Genomic DNA, 13,705 nt, shown 5'->3' with positions numbered 1-13,705 from the left:
TGTGATTGAAAACAAACAGCAGAGATGAACCAATAGTGGCGTCTATGGGAATCCACCCATGGCATCTTTAAGACTAGCAGTTTTTGACACCAAACTGCTTTGAATCAAAATGAATGCAGCTTCATCAGCGAACACTTCAAAACATTTTTCTACCAGACATGGATTTTAACGGCAGCCATGATGCTGAAATATTTCTCCAGATTCAAAAAAGACCTACAGCCTACAATGTCGTGATTAGAGAGGAAGCTCAGACAATAACCTGCTGATTGTGGTCATGGCTGTTCACTCAGTAGGGTATGAATATGACTTCCTAAGGAGATATTTTTTTTCTAATGCTACAGTATCTTTTATAGCCTTTCCTTTCTATTTTTCTGTGCACAGCTACAGGATTTCTGAATTGATGCCATGATTGATAATAAGTTTGCACTGTGCACAACAAGAATGCACAATCACTCACCCCATAATTTAATGGCTTACATGTATATGTTTATGAGTTACTGTGAGCTATTATTCAGTTGTTTCATTTCCAAAAGAGACTTTATTTTTTGGTCTTGATACAATAGGGGCTGCTGTGCCTGAGAGCATTTGTTGCTGTGTGGAATAATGCAGTGAAACAGCTGAAATAACAGTCAAGGGAACATGAAAGTATGGAGGTATCACAGTGGAAAAAACATTTTGTTCACACCTTGTACAGAGTCAGGTTATGTCACGTGGCGTTACCCAGACAATAGCACTAATTCTGCCATACACTGTGTGTCACCATGCAAATTCTTTTGCCAGACTTAAGAGCCATCAACATGATCAAGAAATAAATGCATTTCTATGTAATATGGACGATGAAATGATTCTTAAAGCCACTATGTGTAGGTTTTGGAAATTCAAAAATGAAATTGTGGTAGACGCCAAGAATAATAATTATTATTATTAGTGTTTAATTTTATATTTGTGTGCAGAATCCTTCTTTTATTAATTAATCTCAAGCCTCAGTGATTCGCTAAATAAGTTGTGACTTTGCTCTCAGGCAAAGTAACTTCACATTGTACTTCCATAAAGACTTGAACACATCAAAACAGATAGATACACATTAAAAACAGCAGCTGTGGAGATATGCTGACTTTTGGTGTATATTAAACGTGAAAAACACTTGATCCCATATTTCCCATAATGCATCTTGATGGCATCTTTTATTAAAGGGTTTTGGGTTTTTTTTAAAATAATTTTTAATTGTTCCAAAACTATGCCATCAGAATGATGACGAAGATGTTAACATGAATGCATTTTCCTTTGTGAAGTGAAATCACCAGTTTCCTCAATATGAACCGATTCCATAAATAATCGGCAGATTAGATTCAACGATGCAGGTGACCTCAGTATTAAAGCACTAGGCAGGAGGTGATGCATGAGGGAGTGGTTGGTGTGCATGCCCCCCATGTACAGAAGGATGAAATCCCTTCATGGGTTTGAGTCTGCCCTGTGGCCCTTTCCCCCTTTCTCTCAGTCCCATTTCCTGTCACTCTGTCTGACTGTCCTATCCATTAAAGGCATTAACGTCCACAAAGTATAATTTAAAAACAAAAGCACTACTCACAGACAGCTATGGCCTGTTTCTGTCTGGGAATGTTGTTAGTGAACTCACTTTTTGTGCTTGCATTTGACCAAAGACAGCATCTCATCCAATATATTGCAGTGTCACAGGACTGCTCTGACTGTCCCGTCCAACTGGTGTGGATGCTAACAATAACTACAACAGAGCCGCTTGTCACAGTTTCTGCCAGGCCTGGATTTTGCCCTCGGACCTGTCTAGCCTACTTTCACAAGAGCAAAGCCTGTCTGTCATAATGTGTTAGAGTGAATGATGGCTTTTCTGTTTTTATGCTGCAGTATTGGATGAAGTTTTTCCTCCAACTAAAAGGACCTATTTGTGTGACAAGACCGAACAAGGGGTGTTTTTGACTTTTAGTGTTCAATCCATGTTCATTTATGCAGCCTAACCTCTATTTTTCTCAACTATAAATAACCAAAAACTCTCCCTAATGGAGTAATTTACACACACCCTGCCAAAGCCATTGACAGGATGCTCTCCTATGGCAAATGTCTGGCATTTAGCAAATCAATGACATGAGTTATGAAGAGGAGCCAGGGCCTTCGCTGCCTCTCCATTCTTCTCAGTAACAAAAGAGGAAGTGCATTAAAAACTAGCATTGATGGGTTGTTGGGGGTTGCAGTCAATGAGCTATCAGAGTTTAAAATTAAAAGGCTCTTAGGGTGAAAATTGTTTTCTCTGGTCATCCCTCATGTGGTGTACGGTCTTCTTCATAGTGATTAATTAGAAGCAAAAAGGGTAAAAGGAGGAGGGGGCTGCTAGAAATCCAGTTGTTATGAAATCTTCGTGTACTTATCCTGACCAGCTGTGAGTTAATGACACCAGCTTTCGCCTTGACTAAGTGTTATTGCTGCAGTCCATAATTTCATCTTGAAAATGGGCAAGGGAGTGGATCTTCCTTATAGTAATTGAGTATTGATTTGAAAATAAACAGCAGCGAGACTCCCACCCAACTGACAGACACATCTTTCGGATGGAATCGACAATAAATGGGCCCCTGGTTGGAGGGAAAATTATGGATCAGGATGATACAGTCAAGCGCGTCTTTCCCCCTGCGATCTCTCTTCCAATATATATTGGATTTTAGATAACCCATTTACGAGCCCTGTCATCTAAAACCTATAGTTTTGAGCAGGCGGATGATAAGTTATGACCGGGACTTTGCACAGATCTTTGCTGCTTACACTTCTGCAGCCCCAGATGTATTTTTTAATGTAATAGTAGCTGCTACAAAACTGTGATGAAACATCAACCTGACTAAAATGAAATGAGATTCCTCGGCATTGTTAAGCAAATATTTGATGTCAAACAGATTGTATGCTCTCATAAATGCAAAGTACATCTGTCTAGCTGTGAGCAAATACCTTTATCTGCCTGCGAGGGGGGGTGGGATGGGGGGCTGGTAATGGTTCAACAGCTCAGTGAATCGACATAATATGAGGAGTCTAACACTTATGTCAGGGCGGCCGTTAACCTCTGCGTAATCACTGTTCACACGCCCAGCACTTCCCCACAGAGCCCCCCGCTCTGAGCTAACGACATACAAATGTGCTATTCGTTTTCATTAGCCGACACTTCACTTTTGATTCAGGGGAAAAAGTGAAGCTGCGTGGTGCCATGGGTGGGTGGGTCAACGTTGAGGAGCAACACAGTGCTCTGCCAAATGACCTCTAGTTTCCTATCAGGTTGGAGAACAGATTAACAGAGAGATACGGGGCTCAGTTAATTTCACCAGCTGCCCTCAGAGTGGTAGAGGTGATGTCAAAATGTGCTATTGTGTTGTCATTCACACCTGCCTAATGACTCCCGATTATCATTCACATGCTAATGCTTCACTTGCTATCTGTGTGACCCACATCAGGAGCATTATGAACCGCTATCTGTATTTATCTTGTCAATTATTGATTGCCTTTTCCCACTGCATGTCATTATTAATTTGACGTGCAGTGTCAAACTCACTGTTAATCATATTTAAACAGATATGGGGAGATAAAAATCAATTTTCCATTATCCTTGAGGGTCTTTTTTTTCATCCATCCAGCACTGCGTAGGGGACTTGAGAGATTGGCTATGCATGACTGAGCTTATCCATAGTAAATAAGCATCTAATTTGAGTTTAATAGGAAAGCAGTAAAAAGATGGAAGTGGTGTCTAGAATTTTTCTCAAGGTAAGATTATATAAAATGATGCTGATTTCAGATGTTTCATTGAGTGTTTACCCTGCTCCTATTGCTTCATGAATGCTCTTCTGTCTTGATGAAAATATACTTGTTTTCTTCAGCATCATCATTTTAACAGGCTTTATAATGTGGCAGATATATTTTATACTGAATCAATGTTTCACCATACGAAGTTGTGTACCAGAAAAAGAAACAAAACAAGTTTAGTTTAGCTCTTTTTCAGGTAACAAAAGCAGGACAGAGAGACAAGAAGCCTGAAGAGCTATTACCCAGTGGAAGTGTAATGGTGCGAGGCGTGGGAGGATACAAATGGCTGAGGCAGGGCACTTCGCCCAGATAATGGGGTTGAAGGATTCTGGCATGGCAAGATTCATGTACAGACAAGGCTCCTTTGATGCAGTGACATTGGAGTGCCCATAAAAGCCATAGTATAAAATAGAGAGGCGTTACTCCAAGCTAATAGGAACCCCAGCTTTTTCGAGGCAGATTTAGCATAACCTGACATGGGAGACACAGAAACACTAATTGGATACACCTACCTGGATTCAATAAATGAACACAAGGGGATCCATCAGATGGGATGGGGTTCAGACAGGGGTGGTTTAAAAAGTGTGATAAAATGGTGGGCGTAACACTGAGTTTGTTGCGCACCTCAGCAGTAAAAGATTTCAGCTTGAAAAAGATTACCAGAACTATTGATGCAGCATTTCAAAAATGGACACCTATAAATCTTTAAAGCTTTCTCATTTTTTCACACCTTGGTTTTTATGTATAGCATTCTATACATGTTAAACACACAGTACAGTGTAAAGTATAACATACAAATCTTAGTAATACGTGTTCTGTCAAAACTGGTATGATACTATAGCTGTGAAGTGAAGTTAACCAAAGACATTCTGACAGTAGCCCTGCACAAAAAAAAAAACAAAGATCACAAGGACCATGAATACCTGCACAAAGTGCATGCTAATCTATCCAGTCAGTGTTGAGACAAGTCATTGTGAACAACAAAGGTGGTGCTGTGGAAATGCCAGAGGATTCATCCACTTTGACCATCCGTGCCCAAAATTTGGGCCAAATTCAGATATTTCACTGGACATGTGACAATATGGGTTACCACAGTTTTCACAGTTAATCATCTAGGGACCTGCAATATGTCTACCCAATTTTATGAAAATCCTAATGTAGCTGATTAAGTATTTTACTTGAAACCAAAAACTTCAAGAAGGCACAAGAGGAAAAGACAGGAGTTGAGCAAAGTCAGCAGGGTTCATCCTCTGGGGACCGAGAATGTCTTTACAAAATGTCAGGGAATTGTATCCAGTAGCTGTTGAGAAATTTCAGTCTGGAACAAACTAGTCAGTCTAACAAAGACATTATCAGGCCATGAACTAATGATGACTAGACATTTAATAACTTGGGTGTGCATAGACCAAAATCTAATGCAACTGTGGGCTGTCAATCCAAATCAGCAATTCAAGAAGATGCTAAATGCTCTCTAGAACTGAGGGGAACTTCTGAGTCAATTGATAATTGTCAGTGGATCTGCGACTATGAGTGTCTACTTTCACATTATACATACTTTTTGTATGATCTGTTTATAATTTACAAAAGGATTAATTCAGAGCAGCTTTAGGGAGTCAAGTCTCAAGTAAGGGAAGTCTCTCAAGTCAAATCTCAAGCTCTCAATTTTGTGTCCAGCTTCATAGGTTTCAAGTGAAGATCTTATGTGTTGGTTCCATAAATATTTGTGTCGGTGACCACTAAAGGATTGTGGTGTGTGATATTCAGTGAGCATGACTGAGAAATGAAAACAGTGCTTAGACCTGGCTAATTCAATAATGACTACAACGTTACAAATGACAACAAAGCAGCCAAAGTTCACACAAGCTTCTCCTTGTTAATCCAATGAGGAACTGGTGAGCCCAACATGTGCAGTGTAGATGGAGCCTCATCTTAAACCTCTCTGTGCTGTTGGACAAATGATACATACATGATTTATTTGACATGCAGGAAACTGAGGTTTGATTCACCCCGTCTGCATCCAGCCAGACACCGTTTAGTGATGCTGTCAGAAAAGCTCTTTAGACAGACTAATCTTTGGCCCACTGACAGCTGTGTCCTCTTCCAAAATGAACACAAATTCCCTCAGACCAGCTTCTCCTCCGGCTCAGATCAATATGGCTCTGATAAGCCAGGACACCTTCCAGGAGCTGCAGGTCATGAGGAAAGGCTCTGACATATCATGATTTGGGCTTTAATTACTTGGCACATGCAGCTGACTCGAATGCATGTATAAATGTGTGTGTGTATTAAAGGATGTGTGAGTCTGCAAGGCAATTATCAGTGTGATTGATTATTGTACACATACACTTATAGTAGTAAGCTAGGACCTGTGTATTGAAGTCACATGTACCAAACAAGTGTACAAGCAGCCACATAGCGGGACAAATCTCCTGTGCTGGTACACCAGATGTGCACATTTATTTTTGGTTTATTGTTGGTATTTCTTTAAAGACACAGAAGAATTAATCTGTCAATGTGAGTTGTTCTGGCCTCAAGTGTGTCACAACCACTATCCAAAGTGCTGATCCAATGAAAAGGCAGCCATCTGAGATACTTGTAATAGTTTAGGCATGCAGTATTCCTGCAAATGACTCCAATGCAATAATTCCAATAAATTATTATTTTGGATTTCGATCAGCTCTGTGTGCGGTAGCATGTCACCTAAAGAGTTAAAATCTACACTTTAAAAACACCAGCTATATATACTTTTAGCTTAGTGGCTACAGTCAAGATTTTGGCTTTAATAAGGTACAAATAACATCATTTCTAATCAGTTCAGGATCTTGGTTCTTCCAGACATTTTGATTGCATGGGACAAGCTGTATGTTGTTTTTTTGTTTGTTTGTTTGTTGTTCATTCACACTGTTCTTTAAAGAGGTGACTTCCTCCTCTAATTAAACCTGCAGATATCTCAAATGTGAAAAGGGTTCCCAAACGACACAAGTCAAACAGAATCAGCAATTAAATGATAAAATGTATCATATTTTAAAATTAACCAAAGTTTTATAGGTTAAATCGTTGAGTAACATGCAACTAAAGCTGTTAAATACAGATGTAGTGGAGTAAAACTGTTCTACTAGTAAATGTTCTTGGTTACTTTGTTATTATTATTATTGCTTTTTTATATACAAAGTAACAAAAATTGACAAATGCGGAAATTAATTATTTGGACTTTTGGATTTTTTTAATTATTTAATTTAACAGTAGCCTAACTGAAGACTTTAGTCAAGGATGTTGGCCTGAAATGCAGAATTTTCAACCTCCTAATTTTAACAGTGTAAAATTAGAACCTTATTTAGCAGCCCTCACAGTGTGTCACTCTGTCTGTGATGCTGAGCCTGGGACTGGAGCTATATAAGGATACTGACCACTGTTAAAATAAGCAAAAAAAAAAATGGATTCAGGCATCTCTTGTGTGAGACTGAAAAAGTAAAAATACCCCTGAAAAAGTACCCTAAAAAAGTCATCTTTTCTTTTCTGGTGTGACGTAATGATATGATCATAGCTAAGAATTCAGAGACTGTTAATGTCATACCATATGTCAAATTATCGGGTGGCAAATAACAAGACTTAATAATTTAGATTTTTTTTTTAATTTCAGCTCATAAATTGTGGGCATGTTTGATGTCAACCTTTTCTCAAACAAACACACATTATTGTGATTTTAATATAGTCTACAGCAAATGCCTTATTGTAAGTTTTTTGATTTTCTGCGTCTTTCTGAGCCCCAGCACATATGATTCTTCTCAGCAGACACATATTTAATTTGCTATCTCCCCACAATGCTGCGGGCCTCTGACCAGCATGGCGGAATAGGAAATAAATGACACAGAGGGGAGTGAGCCCGTCACTCTATCAGCCCACAGGCCTTCACATAAATAGCTTTTAACACGAAGATCAATAATGTTAAGTTGTGATTAAATAGATTATTACATTCAAAATTAGCCACCCCAGGGGCTAACCCGTGTTTATGGAATAGCCATAGGAGAGCTGTTACACTCACTTAGTCTTTAAAGGAGAGATAAATCACACAGTCCTTGGCAAGTATTGTGAAATATAGTGGAGAGGAGGGCAAGGAGATTCAGTATATGTTTGAACACTGAATTTCTCTTTATTCACTTGGAGAAATGGTTTGGCTTTAATGGTGTAGCTTTTAACCTTTTAAAGTCTTTATAAACAGACCGTTTTTGGTGGTCTTAACGCTTGTTCTTCTTCTTCATCATTCCTTAATGGACTATGGTGTCCCTCAAGGGTCAGTTTTTGGGCTATTAGTTTTGTCTGTTCATACAGTCCCCGTGGATCACATCCTTAGGCAATATAAAAGACATTTCCTAGCAGTGAAAAGTGACTTTAATGCACGCAGAACCTTCATCTAAACTTGTGACCAGGAATGATTAAGTCTTTGCAGTCAGGGCCCTATCTGGAGCCTCTGACAACACCGCACTGGAATACAACACTGACTTCCACTAGTTGACCTGAAAAGGCCCACATTGCAAGTATAATTTTAATTTTGGTGTTGTTTTTCACATAGAACCATAATAGGTTAAAGTTAATGTGTCAGAATATAAAACAAAAATCAATAATTATATATGCCTGTGTTTATTTTTTCTCTCATTTTTAGTGCTAAAATGTGTTTCAGTGCCATTACATTACAACTTTTTCCAGTTCCAATATTTCAATTCCATTGTTTCTTTTTCCAGTTGACATTTTGTTTTTAGAGCCAAATATGTTTTGGATGCCAAAGTATTTAGTTACTGCTCTAGCTCCATATTCAGCCCCCCCTTTATGTAATCTTAAGATGTGGTCTCATAGATTCTGCTGTTAACATACTTACTCATGCTTGTATTTATCTTGTACAGGTGGACTTTACTTTTCATGTCACATGGGTCTTTTTCATGAAAACCCTCTGTGTTTGTTTTACCAATACACCCCGAGTAAAACTGAAACCAGAGAGAGAGAGAGAGAGAGAGAGAGAGAGAGAGAGAGTAGAACTGAGTCTTTTCATTTGGCTTCACACAGAAATTCTTTCTTAAATCTTTAATAGGCTCTTTTATTATGAATGCATATAAAGATCCCAATAGAGATCTAAAGTAATGAAATTTTGCTTTCTTAAAAAGCTCATGAATCTCCCAAATTTGCCATTTCAAAGAAAACAAGTTCTAATTGAGTCTGGTATTTTATTTATATGAAAATTAACTTTAATTGACTAAATGTGATATATTATGCTTCCCTCATCTTCCAACATATTCATTTTAAAGAAACAATATTTTTTTGTGGCGGAATTATTGCGTTGTGGTTTCTAAAAAAAAGCATGGCCATTACTGCTAGTGATACTTTCCTAACTGATCAAGCCTCCGCTCAGGAAGGCATCAAATGGACCAAAATAGTTTCAATATCATGTGTGCTGGAAGTGAAGACGACTGGAAGTAGGGTGGCATAATGGAAGTTTTCATAGAGGAGAGTTTGTGCTGATAAGTGGCAGATAGAGGTTTTACACTTGGCCGGAGCATATCGGTAATAGCTCCAGGAGCAGCAGTGTATTGACTCCAGTCAAGGAGATGGAGGAGGGTGAGAGAGAACATTTCCGTCTGCAGTTTGAAGAGGGTGACGCCCAGCTCTGGAAGAGTGCAGGTCTACTGGGAAGAGTATCTGCCATGGAACAGATGTCACAGTCACAGAGGCTGAGGGTGCAATCACACCTCCCATTTGTCTTTCTTTTTTCCGGTGGGGGGGCCAGGTGTAAGATGTTGTTGGAGACAGTACTATGGTGCAATAGTACAATCATTCAATACACAACCATTCTAGCTGTTTCAACATATTTCCACTCAGCTAAGCTAAACTAGCTGTCTCCTGGCTGTAGCTTAACATTTTACCAACATGAGAAGTGTAACAAACAAACAGTATTAAAGGAGCTGTTCCAAAAAACAGCATATACTCTTTCCTGTAGTCATCTTTGGTTGTAGCTATAAATACAGTTTAGCTCACTTAGTCATTGAGCTAGAGACACTATAGCTGGACCGCAAATCTTAGATCATCGGGGGCGTCAATCCAGCTCTGCAGCCTCCCTGTAAACGGGGCCAGACACCTGACTGGGACCAGAAAACATGGTAGGCAGGGACAGGACAGTTGTGAAGTGGCACAGGAGAAAGAGAGGGTCAGGCATCAGTAGTGCCAGAAAATAGGGTGTCTAGCCATGATATTTGTGCTATTGGTCTATGGCCTCAGAGGTACGGAGTGGTATTTTGAAACAGGATAAACTGGGACTAGCTGGTAAACATGCTAACTTCTGTAGATATCTGTGCAACACAATACAAAGATATCTGTGACATAGTGTCAACACTGTTGTTTCTAAACATTCTGCTGATAATGTTAATTTAGTTTTTTAATGTTTCAAACTAAAATTCTGATCATATTTTTCAAATTGTACCTTTAATAATGAACTAAGTCGGATTTTCCAAATGATCCAGTTTTAAAGCTTGCAGAACAAAAGCTCATTTTCTCTCTCTTGTTTACAGACTGGATGAGTTTAGTGTTGCATTCTCAAAGGTTGAGAAGATTCCAGTAATCCCTTTTCAAATTTTGAGAGGTTTGAAATGCATAGATTAGTTCATTAAAGTTTTTTTCCCCACAAAACTACAAACATTAAAGTCAGCACTTCAGCTCACGGCCTTAAGCGCACCGTCCAGAAGTGCAGCCATTTGCACTTTTTATAAGCTTTATCCCCACCTAGTTATTCTAAGATCTGCTGCTAAATTTGTCCCTCATTCCCTCTCCCTAAGCTTAAGCCGTCAGCCCAGTAATACAGCTTCAAGAGCACATCTCCTACTTACTTATTTATTTATATATGTGTCTGCCTTCGGTTAAGGCCGCCATATTGCCAGGGTGCAGCACAGTGTGAGACACAGAGGCACTGCTTTAAATTTCTATGGTATAGCTTATCTGTGGAGCACCCTGTTGATGCCATGACAAGGTCGTTTTGATAAGTAAACCATTGAAGAGTTCAGCGTATTTGTATATAGTTATTTGTATACAGTTAAAGGCGGTTATGCTTGTTTTTGAAAATAAATGAGGTAAATAAATCTTTATTATTACAATATATTAATTGTTTAAAATGAAATGAATTTGAAACATGCAGTTCTGTGATATTAATGTTTTTGTGTCACAGTGAACACAGATCATCATACTTTCTGACTTCTAAAAATCTGGAGTCTCACTCAGCTCTGCAGGAGACCCATCTTTTGGAATACCCCACTTTTTCTCAGAAAAAAAAATATTTTAAATAGTTAGCTACGGATTAAAATCCTGTAATGCTTCACCCATGTCTTTCATGCTGCTAGATATTTTTAATGAGTAAAAGATCTATGCAACACGGCACAGACATTTAACCTGTTCTGTTTGACCACATGTAACATATATGTAACATTTAATTCTCACTATCTTCACACTTCAAACACAGCTTTATCTTTTCATAACATGCAGAGGTGGAGTTCTTTCAATACCACGCCTGCAGATGATTGTGTTTCTGTGTTTCACATCTCACGCTGTTCTTCCCTCTGTCAAAAAACAGTGAGGTGATATTTGGGTAACTGCAGGCTATGAGGTAGAGCACCAGACTCCACTAGAGTGCCTGGAGTCGGTAGGGGGAGGGACGTCATGATGTGTCAGCCAGCATCACATCACGTTTGGCTCCCAGCAAGGCGAAGGTCTCCGGCCAAATCGGTTTATATAATGGACAGGATGGAAAAACAGCAACCTCAGTCAGATACAGTCTGTACACTTTGACATAAAGGGGGGGCCCATATAAGCATGATGTTTTCACCAATGAGGAAGCTATTTCAAATTTTGGAGTTCACTGGGAGGGTAAATTTAATCCTGCCCCTTGGGGCTGAGGGTGGAATGAAATGAGGTTGAACAGGAAGGGATGAACATAGGGTCAGATAGGGATGGATGATATGCCAGAAGGTGTGGAGTGAGGACAAGGGCGTAAGACTCCCATGTTTCAATAAAGCTTCATTGTCCCCGTGTGAGAGAAACTGGTCGGTAAGTAAAGGCAGGCACAGGGAAATAAGTTAAAATTAAGCATGGTCTTTGAGCCAAAATTATAATCACTTAGTTCTGATGACATAAGAACACGTTAGAAAGTGGCTTTATCTAAAGAAGGACAAAATGGACATACATAAATAAATAATTTTTAAAAATCCCTAAAATTCCTCTCAAAACTGACAATTTGACAATTTCCTATGGTCAAACAGACTTGGGGAAAGAAATGGACCAAAGCAATGTCAGTAGTGGTGCATTGACTCCACCTAGCAGTTACTCACCTGTGAGTCAGAAGAAGTAAGCAAGTTTCATTTAAAAAGAACATAAAGAGGATAAGGACAACAAGCAAAACATTAATATTATTGCGCACAACTAGTAGTGGACACAACACCTGGTTCCTTTTAATAAGTACTTTTTAGTAATCCTCTGTAAAAGGTTTCCTGATTATGTACCTTTTAAAATAGCTTGCCAGCACCATACAACAGACAGATATGTTACTCAGGAGTCAGTGGAGACCCCCAGCGGCCAGCCCGGTACAATGAGTCACATTTGCATAATATTCTTCCGAAAATTTTCACTGAACGAATATTAGTTTGTGCACTTTAATGTAACTCAGACTCCCAATTTACAGATGTTCCCTAAACACCTCGCAAGCAGGCTATTGGTCTACGCTTTCCTGACTGTTACGCACTGCAAAAGCTTCGTCCACTAGCACACACGGCTAACGGGGAACGCGCACATCAGGCAGGTGTGTGGGACACAAGTTCAGTGAGTGGAAATTAGTGAAATTAGACTTTTCTAAAAATTGTTTCCAAGACATGAAATTGAGCGTAGCTGGTGGTTTTCCTAAAGAGAGAAACCTGCTTAGCTGTAGGTTGGCTGTTCGGAGAAAGTTATCATGTGGACGAACTCCGTTGGACGTTTCTTTCTAATTAAGTGGATCGTCCTGGTAATAAGCACCTGAAGTAAGCTGGTTAGGATTAAAAATTTGTCGCAATAGAGTTGACTTGTGTGTTATTTAAAACCAGTCAAGATATAACATTTTTCTAATGTAAAGTGGGCCTCAATAATGTTGTAATGAGCTGTTGAGCTGGACACCTGTGCTAGCTTAACTGCTACCTACCATGCAGTGCAACATGCATGGCTGCTCTGGTCAAGCATACGAGGCAATATCTATTTGAATTGTGGTTAAAGTTAATGTCTGTGTGCTGTAAAAATGTTAAAGGGTAGATGTGCTTTGTTGTAAAACTAAGATAAAAGAGACAGTTTAGTTAGAAAATGGTTCTGGTAATGTAAAATATTGTGTCAGTTTTGTGGACAGAAAGAGGAAAAGTCAGACTGTATGCCAACTGCTGTGCTAAATGTGTCCAGGCTGTTGGAGGATTCTTTGTGTAGACAACGTGGAGCTGTTTCGTCTGCTGTCACCGGCTTTTCTGAGGCTTGTGGATGCTTTCATCTTGTCTGGATATTGACATCTGGTTGTTGTACTCGTCCAAGGTAGGAACCAGAGCAGAGAAAACCTAGCTGAAGATGATTCAATGTTATTGGCACTTTCCTGTCATTTTTTTTGTTTAAATTGCGTCCAAACTTGAGAAAAACTGTTGTTTTAAAGTGGCCCCTGGTTGACTGGCTGCCTTAAAGGAGAGAAACTCAAGACATATTCAGAAGTGATAACCTTAAAGACTGTAAGGAAAGTCCAAAGGGGAAAACACAGAGTTATTAAGTTACCAAGAGTGTTTTCTCTACTCAACTTTTGTTATTGTTACTTAATGATATAGGTATTTTTGGGTTGGACAATTTTGATATAATAATATGG

General features: G+C 39.1%; 1 protein-coding gene across 4 annotated transcripts in view; it reads left to right on the top strand.

Moving 5' to 3' along the window:
- adarb2 (adenosine deaminase RNA specific B2 (inactive)) overlaps positions 1 to 13,705 on the top strand; it is a 259,292-nt gene that overhangs the window by 33,365 nt on the left and 212,222 nt on the right. Inside the window, exons 1-2 of one of the 4 annotated variants that reach the window (XM_046370569.1) lie at positions 12,473 to 12,637; positions 13,261 to 13,386. The gene's annotated coding sequence lies outside the window, so the exon portion shown is untranslated. Of the gene's footprint in view, positions 1 to 12,472; positions 12,658 to 12,677; positions 12,839 to 13,260; positions 13,387 to 13,705 lie in introns of those variants that run through there. The other 3 variants (XM_046370570.1, XM_046370572.1, XM_046370573.1) reach the window with 3 other exon arrangements.

The sequence above is a fragment of the Scatophagus argus genome, chromosome 18 (assembly GCF_020382885.2).
Source record: "Scatophagus argus isolate fScaArg1 chromosome 18, fScaArg1.pri, whole genome shotgun sequence".
In the NCBI taxonomy this organism is placed as follows: domain Eukaryota; kingdom Metazoa; phylum Chordata; class Actinopteri; family Scatophagidae; genus Scatophagus; species Scatophagus argus.
This window is presented reverse-complemented; position numbering and strand designations above follow the sequence as displayed.